At 44.5% G+C, this 17,958-nt stretch overlaps 1 protein-coding gene and 1 long non-coding RNA gene across 5 annotated transcripts in view; one reads left to right on the top strand and one right to left on the bottom strand.

Annotated features, from left to right (window-relative positions):
- The window catches only part of LOC103796229 (uncharacterized), a 57,912-nt gene extending 42,032 nt beyond the window's left edge, over positions 1–15,880 (top strand). Inside the window, exon 3 of the long non-coding RNA XR_008475186.2 lies at positions 14,731–15,880. This is a non-coding gene — a long non-coding RNA (uncharacterized LOC103796229). The remainder of the gene's footprint in view (positions 1–14,730) is intronic.
- Positions 1–17,958, bottom strand: part of INSC (INSC spindle orientation adaptor protein) — a 140,139-nt gene that overhangs the window by 24,303 nt on the left and 97,878 nt on the right. The window lies entirely within an intron of this gene.

Raw genomic sequence — 17,958 nt, 5'->3', positions numbered from 1 at the left:
AAATGTCTCAATCAATCCCATCTCCTTAATCTCAACATGGTTGCAGATGCTATCCTAGTCCCCAGCTCAGACATGAATACCAGTCAGACCCAAACGAGTAACCTTCCCTAGTCCCCAACACATACTTGGAGATAGGCCAATCTAAACACACCAGAGAGACAAAGGAGTTGTTGGTCCCCAGGGCCTGCTGCCACCCAAGGCCTGGATACTAGGCCTGCTCCCTAGTCCAGCCTGCTGCTCTGAAATCCCATTGAATAAAACATTCCTGACATATACTGCATGCCAAGCCTTGTGCTGGAGCAAAGGTAAACCAGGGAACAGTGTTCCCTGCAGTGGGGGAAGATGACTCACATCTACAAATAACAAATGAGGATGCTCTACAGAGGGGCCTCCTGGAAGCTACTCTGACTTAATGCCCATGCTTCAGGTGGGAGAGGTGGCCCTCTTTGGGGCTCCCATGCCCAAGCACCTTTGCTATTGTTGTAGCATTTATCACACCAACAAGCCGTTTCTCCAAGTGAGGTCTGTGGACCAGCTGCATCAAATTCAGGGAGAGTTTCTTAAGAGCAAGTTAATGTACCCCACCCAGACCTAGTCTGCCAGAATTGCCAGGGACACCTGAGAATCTGCTTTTTAACGGCTCCACAGCTGACTTTTATGTGCCAGCAATTCGGAAAAGCACTACTATAGTATGATTCTCTGCTCCTTTGTCTGTCTGCTCTCTTGTTCTCCTGCCATCTCTGCAAGCCTGGGGACCACAGCTTGTTAACTCTTGGCTGCTTCAGGTCTGGTATGTAGTAGGCTTTCCGTAAGTAGAAAATAAATACAAGAAAGTAAAATTTGACCTAATACTTAAGGACACACTTCAGACAAGCAAAGCTAAAGGAATAGCACTGCAGATGGAGGAGCTATTGTGAGCAAAGGCAGTTATAGAAAAAGACAGCATTGGAGAAACAGCCAGCATGAGAACATAAATCAATTCTTGACCCCAGAAAAGTGACCCCATCCTGATGTAAACCCGATTCCTTCACTGTCCTTTGGTTTCCAGAGGATCTGTGGAGTTCTGTCTATACAATTGCCAATTTCCCATTGTCTTGCTTTCCTTGCAATTTGTTTTATATGCTTCAGATCTCTTTTGGTAACTTATTAATTATCCCTTCAAAAGAGATAGATAGATGATAGATAGATAGATAGATAGATAGATAGATAGATAGATAGATAGATAGACATAATGATTAAGATAATGAATAATGAATGATAGATAATGAATAAATTATAACAAATAATAAAATGAACGTCTGTATGTGTAGATGTATATGCCTAATATCCAGAAATTCTAAGAAATAAAATCAAGAAAGTCCCCTACACACCTTTCTTGATCTCATACCTCTGATTTCTCCTGTTGCATGGGCTGTTACTCTGAGTTTTATGCATATTATTCCCTTGTTTTCCTGAGAGGTTTATTGCACATATCCACTGTTAGTTTTACAAGATTTGTACTTGACATAAATGGTATCATGTTGAATACAGCAATTTACTTTTCTCTCCAGTCAGCATTTGTTTATGAACCTCTTCTCGTTGTTCCATGTGGCTATGATCCATTTATTTTCACTGTTGTATGGTATTTGATTGTATAAATCAATTTCAATTCATTTATGCATTCTCCCATCGATGGGTGTTTGAGTGGCTTCCCAGTTTTTGCTATAATGGACAGTGTTGCTATAAATGTTCTTCTAAATGCCTTCTAGTGAACATGTGCCAGTTTCTTCAGAGGTCCCAATATAGGAGTGGAATTCCTAGGGCCTAGTGTTTACACATCTTTAGCTTTATTGGTATTGCCAAATTGTTGTGCAACATGGTAGTAGTAATTCTTACTCCCACCAGCAATACATAATCACACTTAACACCAGATTCTTGCCAATATTTGATATCAGCAGATTTTTACATTTTTTGCCAATTTTATAGGTATAAAAATTTTATTTTAACCTGCATGTCTCCACTTAGTAATGAGGTTGAGAGACTTTTAATATCATTATTTTGTTTTGATTTGGTTTGTTTTGGCTTTTGTTTTTTGCAGGTTGGATCTTCTCTGCTATGAATTGTCTGTTTGTATGTTTTGCTCACTTTACTAGTAAAGCGTCTTTTCATAGGGACCAAATTTTCCTAGTGTCTGGTTCTGACGCTGCTGACCAGCCACCTGGTCTGCTGCCAGCAAGTTGATCTTCATATTCATTACCATCTCTCTTGCACAGCCCAGCTCACCACAGAAGGAGACTACTCAAGTGCGCCACATCACTGGGGTCTGGGCTTCCCAGCACCTGAGGCAATTCCTATAGAGTCAGAATATGCACAGACATTAGAGTTAGGCCTACCCAGGTCTGAATTCTGCCTCTATACTTTACTAGCTGAACAATTTTCTTACCTACGGATATGGTTTGGCTGTGTCCCCACCCAAATCTCACCTTGAACTATAGTTCCCATAATCCCCACATGTCATGAGAGGGACCTGGTGGTAGGTAATTGAGTCATGCTGTTCTCATGATAGTGAGGGAGTTCTCATGAGATCTGATGGTTTTATAAGGGACTCCTCCCACACTTTGCTCTGCACTTCTCCTTGCTGCTGCCATGTGAAGAAGGATGTGTTTCCTTCCCCTTCTACCATGATTGTATAAGTTTCCCAAGGCCTCCCCAGTCCTGTGGAACTGTGAGTCAATTAAACCTCTTTCCTTTATAAATTACACAGTCATGGGTATGTCCTTATAGCAATGTGAGAACAGACTAATACACCTACTTTGGGCTTTTATCTGTAAAACAGGGATAATACCAATCTCATAGATTGTTTTTCCTCTTTATAAAATGGGACTAAAAGTAACAACTTCAGAGGACCATTGGAATTATCAAATGAGAGACTGCATGTGTAGTTCCTGCCACATGGGGCACCATCATTCCCTCCCCTCCCCACCTGGTGGCTCCTAGACTTGGGGCCCTGAATCCTAGGTTCACCCCACTTCTGCCTGTCCCAGCCTCCTGACTGGGCTTGTCTCCAGAGCTCCTTTCTATACATTGTTTTGGGACTGAGACCTCACCAAAAACCTCAGCTCTTTGGATTGGGGCCCAAAGTTTAACCACTTGTTTAGACATCCTTCAGTCATGCAGCCCAGAACTAGGACTTTTAAAATAGGGGAGTGATTTCTGTTTTGATTCCTTACTAGGAACAATGTGATGAACAATTACACTTCCTCAGAAGGGAATAAAAAGAAAATCAGTACTATCCCTGCATTTCTATAGTTCAATAAACATTTCCTGAGCACCTACGTTGTGATAGGTGCTGACCTGGGTAGTGACATGGAGATGAACCAGGAATAAATAAGACAGAGATGAAAAAGCAAAGACACACAGCAACAAGAAAATGGAGAGTGAGATAGAAAGTGAGTTAGAGAAGGGAAACAGAAATCATATGCTTACAAAGGACTTGAGAAATTGTCTGATGCAGCTCAGTGTCTCAGCTCCTCTCTCACTTGGCCTCTCTGTAACCTCTACTCAGCAGTAGAGGTTACAGAGAGGCCAAGTGAGAGAGGAACTCTCCATCTTGCCATGCTCTCCTGCTGAGACTTCATGACACCACATTTTTGGGCTCCTTCTTAGCTCACCACTTCTTACCATTTGCTCTGCTGGCCTCTCCTCCCTCAAATTCATCTCAACTGGCATATACCAGGTTTTGCTGCCAGCCCCCTTTGTACCATATCAGACAAAGGCACCCAAACCCAAGTTGCCTCAGTGACTCACTACAATGACCCTCAAACCTAGCCCTCTTTTCTGAGATCCACGTCTACATTCCAAACTGCTATCTTATCATTTTACATTTAATTCCAAACATAATTTGCCTGGATATTCCATGAGCACCTCAAACCCAAATCACTTAAAGCTAAAGTGGTCATTTTCCCTGTTTTCCCTCCTCACTCCCCTCTCAGATCCAGTCAGAAGTCACCTCCTCTGTGAACATGCATGCACCTGCCTCACCCAGAAGAGGTCTTCTCTGTTGTCCCCACTGCCACACCACTGTGGTCTGACCTCAGAACACCTATCAAGTTAGATGGTCTCATCTGGTTACATGCACATTCCCCAAGTGAATTCGAACCACTCAGGGCAGCTCCTACACAAAATTGTCTCTAGGTCCTCAGCACTCAGCTAAGGCCTAACACACAGCAGTTAACTGATGAAGTATGGGCTGAATGATGAGAAGACAGAGGCCCAGGTAGGAGATGAGATTACCCAGGCCACACAGCAAGTTAATGTGAGGGCCAGGACCCTAATTCTGGCCTTCTCACTCCTTCTCTATGCCTCCCTCCTTGGGTACTATAGGGAGGAAATGAGAAGTTGGTGAAAGGGCCAGAGGAGCAGAGGTTGCTCAGCTCAATTCCCATAATGGGCCCAGGAGTAGCCCAGCCTGAGGCCAGCTGCCCCAAACATGAGTCCAGTTTTAGGAAAGTCTCTATCCCCAAATCACCCACTTCCTATCTCTTGTTGTAAACTTAATGATGCCAAGAGAACAATCTAATCAAAGCACTTTCACATCCCTAAAGAAATTGCTGCTGGAAGCACTTATAGATAATTAGCTTTTACGTGGAATGGAATGGGCCTGGGCCTGAAGCCAGACTTTCCTCATGGGCGGGCATGCAAGTGGTGATGAGAATGGTCTGGCCTGGTCATCATCTTGGCAGCGGGGCTCATGCACCTGGAGTCTGGATACAGAAGGAGCTGGCAAACGCTGAGATTCTTCCCAGAGAGTGGGAGGAGAGCACAGAAATTGTCTTAGTCTATCTTATGCTGCTATAATGAAAAAGCTGAGACCAGGTGATTTATAAAAAATGGATTTACTTCCCACAGTTCTGGAGGCTGTGAAGTCCAAGTTTGAGGAGCCAACTTGCTGTGTCATTCTGTAGTGGAAGGCAGAAGGGCAAGAGATCTTGCAATAAAAGTACTAGGTAGGGGACACAGAGAGGAACTCATCTTTTTATCAAGAGCCCACACCCAAGATATCTAACCCACTCCCAAAATAACAGATTTAATCTATTTACGGGCACAGAGCTCTCGTGACCTAATCACCTCTTAAAGGTCCCAGCTCTCAACAAAGTTGTATTGGGGATTATGTTCCCAGCATATGAACCTTGGGGGACACAATTAAACCACAGCAGAACTATTGCAGTGAAAGAACGCAACGTGTACAGTAAACATAATATCAGATTTATGGGCAATATTCTCCTACTGATTATCGGAAAAGCATCAGTGGTGGTTTTCATGCAAATATCTAAAGGACACAGGCTAACATATAAAGGCCTATCATATATCACTGGTGCTAGTCTGCTCTCAGTTTTGTTTTTTAGGTAGGTTGTTTTCGTTTTATGTGTCTAATTTTAAGGAATAGTTGGTTGCTAGATTGTAACAATTAGACAGAATCACGGGAATGCACTGAAAACTTAGCCACAGGAGCAGGAAAGTGCCCACATTTTCTCTTTCCGTACTTCCGGACACACAAGGCAAGTGGGAATCACAAAGTGACTGGAATTCTGCTCATTGGCCTAGGAAGGATGGACCTGTTTGTCCAGGGTATAGTTAGAAGACAAATTCCATTATAATCAGAAAGGGAGCAAGGGGCCTGTTCAAGGAAGCAAAGACAAGTGACAGACCAAGGGACAGGGGAATAGCATTTCGTGGAGTAAATAAACCCATGGGTCAGAGGCAGAATGCTAATGTGGACTGTACACCAGCTAGGGACAAGGTTCAGGATGACATCTGTAAAAGTCTAAGGGGTTAGTTAAAGGCTCACCTTATACAGTGAGGTGTTTGCTTTACAGAGTGGTGGTAGAGCTGAGAGCGCCATAGAAAGCTACAGGAACTAAAACAGGCCTTCAGGAGAATAATATTATCCTCATTCAAACTAATATATCCCAGCATTCAACTTCTTTTGCTACGTCAAACAAGAATCTTTAGTTAAAAGCTAAATGCCAAAATGGAAAAATACAAATATTAATATGTAATATGGATGAAACAATGAATAAAAGGGATTATACAACCAGTTTGGCAGGCAAGTCAGTAAGGTAGAGAGAGAGAGACATATAGGCAGAGAAAGCAGAGATGAGTTATTAAGGTGGGAAGCAATTGTGGACTGAATCACTTAACAGTATATAGAATAATTTCCCTGTTAAGCAGATGGCTTTCCTTATAGCTGATTTTCAAACAGTTGCTCTGCAGGCATTTTAGGGGTGGATTTCCCTTTGGGCTAGGGTTACTAGGGATGTGCTGAGAAGAAAATATCAAGTTTTCGGCAAAGCACTACTGGGCGGAGCTGGGATCTGAATTGTACCCAACCTGGTTCTAGATCAGTTGTCCTCAGCCTGGTTCTTAGATGATTGGAATCATCTAGGACAGTTTAAAAGACATAAATACCCAGGCTTTACCACCAGAAATTTGAATTTAATTGGTCTGTGATAGAGTCTTGGTATCACTACAGTTTTGCTTTTTTTGGTTTTTGTTTTTTGAGACAAGGTCTCACTCTACCGCCTAGGCTGTAGTGTAGTGATCTGCTCAACTTGGCCTCCTAAACTGCTGGGGGTATATCATTAGTTTGTAAAACTCCTCAAATAACTTTCATGGCCATCCTAGGTAGAGCAGCACTTTTATAGAGATATTTGTGATACACAGAAGTTGCACAAATTTCAGAGCAAGAAAAGCCTGAGCTCCTTGCTGACTTGGTAAAATGAGCAAGTTATCCACCTTCTCTAAGCCTCATTTTCTCATCTTTAAAATAATAATGGTATCATACTTAATAATAAAATAGTAGATTAAATATTGACAGCTTTCCCCTGAAATCAGTAACAAGATAAAGATATACATTATCACTGCTCTCATTTAATACCATACTGGCCAATGCAATCAGACAAGAAATGCAAAGATAGAATAATTGCATTATTCTATAAAAGTAGAAGCAAAACTGTCACTATTTACAGATGACATGATTGTGTACAAAGAAAACCCCAATGAATCTATATGCTATTAAAGTCAGTAAATAAATACAGCAAGCAAGATTACTGGATACAATATCAAAATTGTATTTTTTATGTATTAGCAACAACAGAAAATAAAAATTAAAAAACAGCATTTACATTTGCATGAAATCATAACTTGGAATAAATCTAAACAAGATATTTGCAAGATGTCAGCACTGAAAACTCAAAACATTGCTGAGAGAAATTAAAGACAGTTTCTATGAAGTAGAGAGAGATACTTTGTTCATTGATTAGAATATCCTATATTGTCTGCAATGTCAGTTTCCATCCGGGTGTGATGGTTCATGCCTGTAATCCCAGAACTTTGGGAGGCCAAGGCTGGCAGATCACCTGTGGTCGGGAGTTTGAGATCAACCTGGCTAACATAGTGAAACCCTGTCTTTACTAAAAATACAAAATTAGCTGTACGTGATGATGCGTGCCTGTAATCCCAGTGCCTCGGGAGGTTGAGGCAGGAAAATTTCTTGAACCTGGGAGGCAGAGGTTGCAGTGAGTTGGAATCACGCTACTGTATCACTTCAGCCTGGGTGACAGAGTGAGACTCTGTCTCCAGAAAAAAAAAAAAAAAAAAAAAAAAAGGCATTTTCCAAAAGTTTATCTTTAAATGTTTTTAAATCCCAATCAAAATTTCACCAGGTATTTTAAATCCCAATCAAAATTTCACCAGGTATTTTTGTGGCCATTGACAAGCTAATTCTAAAATGTATATAAAACTGCAAAGAAGTTAAGAATTACCAAGATAATCTTAAAGAAGAACAAAGTTGGAGAATTTATGCTACCAAATATCAAAATTTATAAGACTATGGGGGCACAGTGCTCTATTGGCATGCAATGGACAAAAGGGCTAATGAAGAGAAAACAATCCAGAAACAGACTCATGCATATATCACTGTTTTTTAAAAAAAAAGGTGTCACTTCAATTCAGTGCTGAAAGTATAGTCTTTTCAATAAACAGTGCTGGCTCAACTGAGTATCCATATGGGAAAAAAATTGAACTTCAACACCATTTTAAAATTAAGTTGAAATAGATCATAAGCCAAATTGTTAAAGGCAAAACAATAAAGATCCTAGAAGAAAATTCAGAGAATATTTTCAAAATTTTGGAAAAATGAATGATTTCTTAAATGGACACAAGTAGAACTACAAAACAAAAGATTAATAAATTGGACTTTAACAAAACTAAGAATTTCTATTTATCAAAATACACAACTAAGACAATTACAAAGCCAACCATAGGCAGATAATATGTATCTTAAGATGATTTGTATGTAGAATGTGTTTTTCAAAGTTTACACATCAATAAGAAAAGACAAACAATCCAATGTTTTTAAAATGGGCAAAAGACTCAGCCCTACATTTCACCAAAGATGGTAACCAAATGGCCAGTAAAGATGTGAACAGGTGTTCAAAACCATTACTTATTAGGAAAATCAAAACTAAAACCTTAATAAGAGAGGATGGTGCACTCAAGTTGGTCACAAGCAGAGCACTGCATGTCCAGCTTTCACAAATCTACAAATAACTTGATTTGTATTTTTGAAGTAGCCCAAAGAAAGAATGAAACATTCCTTTGGAAATTGATTGTTCATTAGCTGGGTCTGTGTCTTTCCAGCTCTCCTCCCTCTTTCTTCCTCTTCTAAGTATCTTCCCCTTTTCTCATCCTGCTTCCCTCTCCCTATCTGTCTTTGTTTCTGTGGGTGACAAGAGGACCCACCGCTTGCCGGCAGTGGGTGATGGGTGTTTGTTGATTGTTCTAGTTCTGGGTGTTTAGGGCTGGCCTGCTGTCCATGCTGCACAGTGCCAGACTGTTGCCAGAAGTGGATCCTGCCTATCAGATTCTACCCTAAACTTTCACATTGTATCATCCTCTCAATCCTCCCCCTACCCCACCAGCCCAAGCAACCTCTTTTATCCTGCTCCTCTCCAAACTAGCACTTGCCCCACTCCAGAAGCACTCAGAGGTGGCTGTGAGTGCCATCTCTGTATCTTGTACCATGCCCTAGGCAATCCTTCCTTCCCTGTGGGCACAGCCTCCCTTCTCCCTAGCACCAGCATCCCATTTTTATCTTACTTCTCATTTATTTTCTGATTTCACCAGATTCTTTGGGGCCAGCTAGAAGATGCACGTTGACTTTACCCTGCTGAGCCTGCTGCATCCCACCCCACCCCAACACACATACACACACACACACAGAGAGAGAGAGAGAGAGAGAGAGAGAGAGAGAGAGAGAGAGAGAGAGAGAGAGAGAGAGAGAGAGAGAGAGGAGACAGCTCTCAAATGCAGAACTCCATCTAAGAATTCACAGGTGCCCACCTTTCTTCTAACAACTCCTGGATGAACACCACCTGCTCAACACAACCCAAATCCACAGAACAGGCATCTAGAATTCCTAGCCTGCCAGCTCATCTAACTTTTTTTCGCCACATTACATCTCACAAAATTACTTCGTATGCCAAAGGATATCAGCAGAACTGGGACTTCCATCAAATGAGAAAATTGAGGCTCATAGGGATTAGAAAACTTCCTTGTGATCACTTAGCAAATCAGTGGCAAAGGAAGAACTGGTCCCAGAATCTCTTCACTAACGTCAAGCTTGCTGAACTTTACCCAGGGGACATGGCCAGCCTCAAAGGCCTTCTACTTATCTGACTTATCTCAGGCTGACTTGCAGAGTTCATCTTGGCCCACTAGCCTCCCTAAGTCTGTTTGAGACCTAAGAACTTGGGCTCAGGGCCATAAGAATTGGGAGACAGGCAAAGCCAGTGCAAAGTGTCAGGGCTAAGTGGTGCAAATGGGGGCTCAGGGCAAATTCCACATAAAGATTTTTAGCCATTCTATCCTTATTGAGGGACCCTACAATGTTTATACTCCCCTAGCTCCCACCCCTCTCCAGGGTCTGAAACTGAACAAGCATCCTGCCACACTGTTTCAAGTGAAGTCAAACATTCTGCATTTTGGTCTCAGCCCTGGGATTGATCTCGGGAAACTCGGGAATGTGGCTGTGCACATTGTTTCACCTCTCTGGGCCTCTATCCTCTCATCTGCAATGAGGAATAATGGACCAGAACTCTTCAAATAGTATTTAGTGAGTTCCATAGCAAACATTCTTCACCTGTGTGTGCAAACCACTTCCCTGATGGACTAAAGAGGTGGATGAAATAATGTCTTTTGGTGAGGAAGCCAAGGCAGAGCTCTGAGGCCAGGCAGCGTGGGACATGCTTCCAGAGCAGTCCACACACTGTGTGAGCACCAAGGAGAGAGGATCACAATCGGGAAAAGGTCCAGAGGAGAAGGCCCCAGAGCGAGATGTCAACAGTGGAAGTGAAACTCTCACTGGGACACCCCAGCACAGGCTCCAAGGCAAGGAAGCCCCCAAAACCTTTGGTGGAGAAATTTGGTGGGAAGGGGAAAATAACTCACATCTATGGAGCATTGATTTGTTTCAACTTCACAACCTGCAAGACAGGGACTGTCACTTCACTTTCACCTATGATGAAATGGGGCTCAGAGGAGTGCAAGGTCACACACACAAGGAATAAGTGGTGGAGCTGGGCATTGAACCCAGGCTTGTTTACCAAAGGGCCAGTGTGCTGGAAGCAGCTTGCTCAGAGGGCACCTTCAATGCCAGCCTGAGGGGGCTGGATTCTATCCAGTGGGAACTAGGAAGGCTAGGAAGATTTCCACTCTAAGAACACACAGGACAGACTCTCTGAGGAAATCTGGAAATTAGAGACAAGTTGGAATGAAAGATGTGTCTACATCATCCTCCCGGAGGAGGCTGGCTCAGTGCTCTGAATTTGTAAACCTCCCCTACTCCCCCACTGACACTGCCCCACACACTGGCCCTGATTGTTGGTACTGGAGCCCAGAGACCACCAGCCTTAACAGCCCCAGAAGCCTGCCGCAGGCAGTCTGATGGAGTTGCCACTGGTATTCATATCCACCAGGGGTCGCTGTTGCACAGCACATGGGGTCCTGCTGAGCTTCTGAGGATGGAGCCTGCTCCTGCAAACTCACTGCTGCACTTAGACACCCAGACTGCCTGGCAGCCCCATTCCCTTCTCCAAACTTAGGTTGGACATGGTGGGAAAGGCACAGTCCCTGATCCAGCAAGGCCCTCCTTCAGTCTGGAAAGTACTGGCCCATAATCTCAGCCTAGATCTTTGTTAGAAGGGGAGAGGGCAGGTGGAGCATTGTGGTTGATTTAGTTCCTGCCTCTTTGCATCCTGGCCTCCTTAGGTGCCCCCACCCCTACCATGGAGACAGACAGACAGGAGCCTTGGCATGTTGAAAGTGAACAAGCCACACTGCCTCTGGGAAGGCTCGGTCATGGGCCCTGCCCCCTTGCAAAGCAGGGAAGGGTGACAGTGACAGTGCCAGCCCCAATTCCTTTCTGCCTGTCAGCCAGAGTCACAGCACAGACAGCTAACCTGGGACCCTGAAGCTTTCTGCAAAGCCTTAGCCCATTCCCAGGGGAGTTGAAGGCCAGTTCCTGGGGGTGTGAGGAATGGAGGAACCTGATAATTCTAGATGGATTGAGCCCCAAAGAGGGGTGAAGAGGCATTCTGGGACCTTCATACAAAGATTCTCTCTAGAAGCTACTAATAGGTAAAGAAGGGACTGCAAGACAAATTAAGCAAAGATTTTTTTTTTTTTTTTTTTTTTTTTTTTTTTTTGCCTTGCATTCACAGTTCCTCTGTCTCTATTCAGCCTGGCTTATATATTAGAACCAACTCTAGCAAGAAAGTAGTAGCTTTGCCCTGGGATCTGCACACTATGACACAATTCACCTAATGGGACTGGGGAGTGCACTTATGATTAGGAGCAAAAACGCAGGGTTCTCAGTCCAGCCTCTGTCCCTTCCAGTATCTCTATCCTTTCCAGCCTCAATTTGCTCTTCTGTAAATGAGATGGAGGTGACCATCTCTCCCTGCCTTCCTTACAAAATGACTGTGAAAAGCAAATGGGCATAATGGTAAGAAAAACTGGTTGAAGTCAGGGTTTTTGCTTGTTTGAATTTTTATTCATTTTTTTGCAAAAGTTTACTATTTCTGACCATCTGTCATCATACAGGGAGCAGGCAGTAAAGAGAGACTCCTGTAAAATGGCAGCTGGAGCCACAGAGCCTGCCCACCACTCTCCCTTGCAGCCCACTCCCTCCTGCCCAGGGCCTCTGGGATTGCAAGAGCTAAGTCTAGGTCTCCCTGTGTTTATCTCTCATCCAGCCCAGCACCTCAGCTGACAGGGCCTCTTGATGCCAAGAAGTTGCCCAGGAAGCAAGGGTGGGGCGTGAGGGAGCTGCATAGAGATAGGCAGCACTTTTCCCAGCTCTTGCCTTTGGTGATTTTCTTCTTGGACTTGAAATTGAGCCCTCCTCCCCTCTCTCCCCCATCTTTAATTTCTGTATTGATTTTCATTAAACTCCCCCCTTGGCTCCAGCACAGGGTGAACTAACTCGTTATTTGAAAAAATAAAACAAAAGAGAGGGTGAGAATAAAAGGATGCTTTTTGAAAGTGAGGCTGTCTCTGATCTTAAAGCTGAAAAAGACAATTACCAGACTGTCCCGGAGGTTGTCTGAGCCTTGGGCTTTGAGTGCCTCCCACTCCTTATGGCCACAGACCTGTAGCTTCCTGTCCCCTACAACCACAGCCTCTCATCTGGACCACAGTCCCCAGCCCAGCTCTAGTCCCCAGGCCCCTCCAACCCCATCCTGGCTTGGCCCTATCCAACTGCAATCCCTCAACCAGCAGTGCCCTGACCTTCCCTTTTGCTACTCAAAGCATCTGACACCCTGCCAGGGTCATTGCAAAATCCCCAATAACCAGGTCCTTTGGGGGCAATGTGAAGTTTTCCCCAGACCAGCCTGAAAAAGTGGAGATGAATGGACATGGGAGGAGGAAAAGGAGATGGACACAGGCAGAGTGCTTTCTCCATGCAGGCACCATTGCTGCAAGCCCCACTCATATTGTTTCATTGCATCACCATAGCAGCTCTGTAAGAGGTTGTAGTCCCATTTTACAGAATAGGAAGCAGGGTTCAGAAAGGAGAAGTGACTTGCTCCCTCACCTCTCTTCAGCCTTCCCCAAACCCCGCAGTCCTCCCCCTTAGTAATGCCAGTCCACCTTGACAGCTCCAGTCCTCCAGGAAGGCCACCCTGAGAAGTCCACCCTGCTGGGTTGAGTTCATCTGCTCTCACTGGACTGTGTGGCTCTGGGGCCTTCACTCTGTCCTTGGCCCTTATTTTCTCCCTCCAGTCTTCTCCCAAGTAAGGTCCAGAGAACACTGCCTCCTCCCCGGGGCTCCCCCCGTTCACTGAATACAAAAACCCTGAAAGACTTGGAGTACCATGAGGCGATTCCCTGCTGTGGAGTCCCCCCTGCCCCTGCCCTTGTTACGACTGCTTTCCTTCAGCCTGCCTGGGAGCTCCTCTCTGGCCCTTCTGGGCCCAGCTCCTAGAAGGAGCTTCTTTGGTACCGCCTGCACCAGCAACCCCACCAGAGGTGGGGCGTCCTGCCTGTGGCCTCCGATGGCTTATATATTAGAACCAACTCTAGCAAGAAAGTAGCATCTTTGCCCTGGGATCTACACACTATGACACCATTCACCTAATGGGATGGGGTTGGGCCAGAGGGGGCACAGTTATGATTAGGAGCAAAAACGCACTCTTTTCTACCTCTGTCCTGCTGGGCCTCTCCCCCTTTAGCCATCCTGAGAGGCAGGGAGCCTGTCTTTTCCCCAGAGCCCAGCACAGGGCTGGGAATGAAGAGTGAAGTCAGATGAGGACACAGGGAAGGAAGGACCAATGTCCTGACGCTTAAGATGCAGGGAGGCTGCGGCCTGGATGAACCAGACCTCCATGTAGCAGCCCTGAAAAGAAAGAATGGGGCCATAAAAGGCCTGTCAGACAGTGGAGAGGCCTTTGCTGTGCATTGATATCTTGCCTCCTACATTCCTGCTTGGTGGGTGTCCATGTCTGACCCCTGCCCAGGCGAACACAGAGAACCCGGCTCCCAGGAAGTCATCCCTCTGCAGTCCTTGCCTCAGAAGGGCCAGTTCTCCCCAGGTAGCAGAGGAAAGAGCAGGGGTTTAGAACCAGCCAGACTTGGGTTTGCATCCAAGCTCTACATTTATGACTGAGGAAATACTCTGAGTCTCAGTTTCCTCGTCTGTAAAAGCAAAAGGCTATGAGGACTCATGCCCCTGCCCCACCCAGCTTCTCCATATGTGCACTTTACTGCAACTTTGACCAGGCCAGGCCCTCTCCCACATGCCAGCCCTCCCTTCCCCAACAGACCCTAACCTTTCATTCATTTTCAAAGTCCCAACAATTAGCATTGCACCTGCAACAGTCACAGTAGCCACCATTTATTCATATCCTACTATGTACCAAGCATCATATTACTGTACATGAGGTAGATTTTATAGGCTCATTTTACTGATCAAGGAACTGTGCTAAGCAAGTTTCCCAGGATAACATATCCAAGCTCACAGTATGAAAATCTGTTCAAACCCAGGATTGCCTGGCTAAATTCCCAGTCTCTCCACTGTACTAGGCTGCTTCAGTGATAAAAGAAGAAATTCATAGAGTCATCAGTGGTGGACTTCATGAGAGAACAAACAAGTGAGTAAGTTTGCTTTTTTAAAATTTTTTTTTTTTTAAGAAACAAGATCTAGCTGTGTTGCCCAGCCGTGTCTGGAACTCCTGGCCTCATACGATTCTCCTGCCTCACCCTCCTAAAGCACTGGGATTTGAGTGAGTTTAAAATTAAGTGAATGACTGACTGGCAGACAGAAGAAATGAAGAAGCAGACAAAGTGACTTCCCCTGAGTAAATGAATGAGACCATGACTGAATCTATGACCACACTAGTCCGCCAACCCTGGCAAGGGTCAGGGATGACACAGCAGCAATTGGGATGGATGCAGGGATATGTCTAGACCCACAACTCCGCTGCGGGCTGTGCAGGATTTAATGAACCTCTTCCAGGTTAAAGGAAAGGAGAGAGAAGCTGCGCAACAGTGATGAATTTCACCAAATCCAGCACATTTCCCACTGCCAATTAATTAAGTGAACCTCAGTGAGTAAGCCAGGCCAGTAAATCAGGAGGGGAAGGCTGGAACTTCGATGTGATCTAATCAGGCCATGAACCATGCCTGGCAAGTAGGTGGCTGGCCAGAGCCCTGGGGAACTGCACTTCCCCACTCCACCTTCACTCACCTGTTACTCTGTGGTTTCTACAATCTGGCCTGTGCCTGGTCTTCACCACCTTCCATCCTCAACACTGATAATGGCCAACCTCACTGGAGCTTCTGTGTGCAGTGCTGAGCAGCCCAGGTCACAGTGGGTGGAAGGCGTGGGCAGGACCCAGAGAGGGGGATGTGGGTGAAGGGTGGTGGACATTAAGGCCCTCATGGGTATCTCTGGAACTTCTCACAACTTTGGAAGCAATATGACATGGAGGAAAAGAGCACAGACACTGGCCTCACAATATCAGATTTTAAGTCCTGGGTCTGCACAATGGTTAACAGCCCAGGCTGACTCTGGCCCAACAGAGCTGGAATTACATTACTGCCTGAAAGTCTCTGATTCTCCCTTTCTTCTGTAAGCAGTGGGGATATAACAGGATGGCAAGGAATAAATGACTTGAGGGAAGGAAGGGCTTAGCAAATTGCTTGGCCAAAGCAAGTATTTGTATATGTTAGTTATTGCTCTTCTCTTTGTGGTCATGACATCCTCCTTACCTGCTAGAACTGGGCTCGGCAAGAATTTTCTATAAATGGCCAGATAGTAAATATTTTTAGCTTTTCAGACTATATGGTCTCTGTTGCAACTATTCAGTTCTTCTGTTTTGGTATAAAGCACATAGAGAACACCCAAAAAAAATGGGTGTAGCTGTGTTCTCATAAAACTATAGGCTGAACTTTGAATTTCACATAATTTTTTATGGGACACAACATTTTATTCTTTTTCTGGTTTTTTTCCACCCATTTAAATTTTTTTTAAAAAAATCATTCTTAGCTCATGCGCCATACAAGGCAGACAGCAGGCTGAATTTAGCCCATGGACCATAATTTGCTACCTTCTAGACTAGAATGTAAGCTCCACGAAGACAAGGGGCTTTGTCTGTTTTGTTCGCTACCATACTCCCAGCACCTAAAACAGTGCCTGGCAAATAGCAGATAGTAAATAGTTGCTGAATGAATTACATAATGTATGATTTTGTGCAAGAAGTCACTTCACCTCTCTGGACGTCAGTTTTTTCATCCATACTATGGGGATACTTTCAAACTTGAAGCAAGCATCAAATGAAATTAGAATCCATGTGGAGTCACTTTGCAAGCACTACAACTGCTCTACAATATAGTTGTTATTTCTGATCACTCAGAGGCCCTTACCAGGGTAAGTCTTATTCCTCTTCAGTGCCTGGCACAGAGTAAATATTTCATGACTGTCTGTGTATTATAAGCAATCTCTGGCCTGGAGGAGAGAAATGTCCAGGTAAGCTACTATCCCTATGCCAGCTGGGAACGTGATAGGTTAGCACATTGGCCAGGAACAGCAAGGTGGTCTGGGGTTAAGCTGCAGGGACCTTTTCAGTTCTCTTAGAGGAACCATTAAACCAGCGAGGTTGAAACACACACTGGGTGTTGGACTATGGCAGATGGGGATCCAAATTCTGGCTCCAACACTTACTATGTTACTTAGGCAAGTCACTTAAACTGTCTGAGATTCCATTTACTTACCTTTAAGACGGAGAATAGTGCTCAGCTCACAAGGTTCTGGTGCATTAGTGAAAGGACACATGTAGTGGACTAGCTCAGCACCTGGCACATAGTAAGCCCGAGACTACAGCCATCTCTTTCTTCTTTTGCTCAGCTGGGCAGGGTCTGAATCCCAGGCTAGGGCCTGAGCCATCAGGACTAGGAAGGACACATTAAAGCACTCTGGCATTTGAGCAGCATCAGGTAGGTAAAAGGAAAAATGCCTCCAGCTGTCCTAGCTGCACAAGTTTTCACCTCTAAACAAACAAACAAAAAGCTCTGTTGTTTTTCTTCCCCGAATTGAAAACTTCCTTCTGCACTGCAAGCTCACTAAACCCATACAATCTGCTGCTTTCGGAGGGCTGGTGATCCCAAGCGCCTTCTATTTTCTCCTCCCATACTCCCTGCCAACCAGACAGGAAAGGTGAGAAACAAACCCCATTTGGTCATTTGTACGCTATCAAAGGAAGAACAAGTTCTATGGGAGAACAGAGGGAATTATTCAGCACATGAAGTTGTGGATGCTCAATGCATTTCCTTTATCAAGTCCAACTGTCTGTCTGTCTTTCTCTCTCTCACCACCCACCCCACTCCTCTATTTTGCCATATAAGATACATAGCCTGTCTGTGCTCACATCATCAGACAGTGCACTGGAATGTAGATAAGTGTAATTGATTTCAGTCTTAGAAGACTCAGATTTTGCTTTTGGTTCTCTCATTCCATAACTATATGACCTTGAGCAAGTCACTTCTCTCCTCAGAACCTAGTAACCCAATGAATAGCACAATGAAGGAGTAAGCATGGATTTCTCACCTCCAAATCTAGTGCTTATAGCAACTAGATATGAAGACTTCCAACCCAGTGGGAAGGGGGCACTCTCTCCAAAGAGCTGGCACTAGCTCCTCTACTATCTCATTGTCACCTTAGGCAAATTACTTCCCCATTCTGACCATAGCCTTCTCATCTGTAAAACAGATTCCCTATCCATGCTCCATCCTTAGCTAAGAGCATCAATAAGTTCATGATTCTATGACCCTGTCCCAATAATATGAGTAGATTTGGAAGGAGGCAAGGTAGAAAGTAAGATGGCCATTTGTCTAGTAGTCCAGACCAAAGTGAGGAAGCTG

This window comes from Callithrix jacchus, chromosome 10, assembly GCF_049354715.1.
Source record: "Callithrix jacchus isolate 240 chromosome 10, calJac240_pri, whole genome shotgun sequence".
Classification (NCBI taxonomy): Eukaryota; Metazoa; Chordata; class Mammalia; order Primates; family Cebidae; genus Callithrix; species Callithrix jacchus.
Note: the sequence above shows the minus strand (reverse complement) of the source record. Positions and strands in the feature narration are given on the sequence as shown.